We start from the raw sequence: 1690 nt of genomic DNA, 5'->3' as shown, positions 1-1690 counted from the left end.
TTTTTCAAAACCACCTAACAACTTTTCTCTCTCCAATTTTCGAAAATACCTCCCTCTTTTTCAAAATTTGTTTTTAATTAATTAATTATTTCAAATTTTAATTTTAATTTTAATTCCCCTTTAATTTTCGAAAATCATTAACTCCTTTTCAAAAATTATTTTTGAAAACTTCTCTCTCTCATCTTATTCTATTTATTTATTCATTTACTAACACTTCTCTTCATCTCCAATCACTACCCCTATCCTCACTCTTGTGTTTGGATTATTCATTCTTCTTCACTCTTATTCCCTTTCTTCTTCTACTAACATAAAGGAATCTCTATACTGTGACATAGAGGATTCCTCTTCCTTTTCTGTTCTCTTCTCTTTCATATGAGCAGGAATAATGAAAAAGGCATTCTTGTTGAAGCTGATCCTGAACCTGAAAGGACTCTAAAGAGGAAACTAAGAGAAGCTAAATTACAACAATTCAGAGACAACCTTACTAAAATTTTCAAACAAGAAAAGGATATGGCAGCCGAACCCAACAACAATAATGCAAGGAGGATGCTTGGTGATTATACTACACCTACTTCCAAGTTTGATGGAAAAAGCATCTCAATTCCTGCCATTGGAGCAAATAATTTTGAGCTGAAACCTCAACTAGTTGCTCTAATGCAACAAAACTGCAAGTTTCATGGACTTCCATCAGAAGATCCCTACCAATTTTTAACTGTGTTCTTGTAGATCTGTGAGACTGCTAAGACTAATGGAGTAGATCCTGAAGTCTACAGGTTCATGCTTTTCCCTTTTGCTGTAAGAGACAGAGCTAGAACATGGTTGGACTCACAACCTAAGGATAGCATGGACTCTTGGGATAAGCTGGTCACGGCCTTCTTGGTTAAGTTCTTTCCTTCTCAAAAGCTGAGCAAGCTTAGAGTGGATGTTCAAACCTTCAAGCAAAAAGATGGTGAATCCCTCTATGAAGCTTGGGAAAGATACAAGCAGATGACCAAAAGGTGTCCTTCTGACATGCTTTCAGAATGGACCATTCTGGATATATTCTATTATGGTCTGTCTGAGTTCTCTAAGATGTCACTGGACCACTCTGCAGGTGGATCCATTCACCTAAAGAAAACACCTGCAAAAGCTTAGGAACTTATTGAAATGGTTGCAAATAACCAATTCATGTACACTTCTGAGAGGAATTCCGTGAATAATGGGACGCCTCAGAGGAAGGGAGTTCTTGAAATTGATGCTCTGAATGCCATATTGGCTCACAACAAAATATTAACTCAGCAAGTCAACATGATTTCTCAAAGTCTGAATGGATGGCAAAATGCATCCAACAGTACTAAAGAGGCATCTTCTGAAGAAGAAGCTTATGATCCTGAAAACGCTGCAATGGTAGAGGTAAATTACATGGGTGAACCTTATAGAAACACCTATAATTCTTCATAGAGAAATCATCCAAATTTCTCATGGAAGGATCAACAAAAGCCTCAACAAGGCTTTAATAATGGTGGAAGAAACAGGTTTAGCAATGGCAAGCCTTTTCCATCATCTTCTCAGCAACAGACAGAGAATTTTGAGCAGAGCACCTCTAACTTAGCAAATATAGTCTTTGATCTGTCTAAGGCCACTCTAAGCTTTATGAGTAAAACAAGGTCCTCCATTAGAAATTTGGAGGAACAAGTGGGCCAGCTGAGTA

General features: G+C 37.3%; 1 non-coding gene across 1 annotated transcript; it reads right to left on the bottom strand.

Moving 5' to 3' along the window:
* Positions 1-909: 909 nt before the first annotated feature.
* Positions 910-1017, bottom strand: LOC127747361 (small nucleolar RNA R71). The gene has a single exon (XR_008009161.1). It is a non-coding gene; the product is annotated as a small nucleolar RNA R71 (small nucleolar RNA).
* Positions 1018-1690: the final 673 nt, after the last annotated feature.

The sequence above is a fragment of the Arachis duranensis genome, chromosome 4, assembly GCF_000817695.3.
Source record: "Arachis duranensis cultivar V14167 chromosome 4, aradu.V14167.gnm2.J7QH, whole genome shotgun sequence".
Taxonomy (NCBI): domain Eukaryota; kingdom Viridiplantae; phylum Streptophyta; class Magnoliopsida; order Fabales; family Fabaceae; genus Arachis; species Arachis duranensis.
The sequence above is the reverse complement of the archived record's forward strand: the minus strand, read 5'-3'. Positions and strand labels throughout refer to the sequence as shown.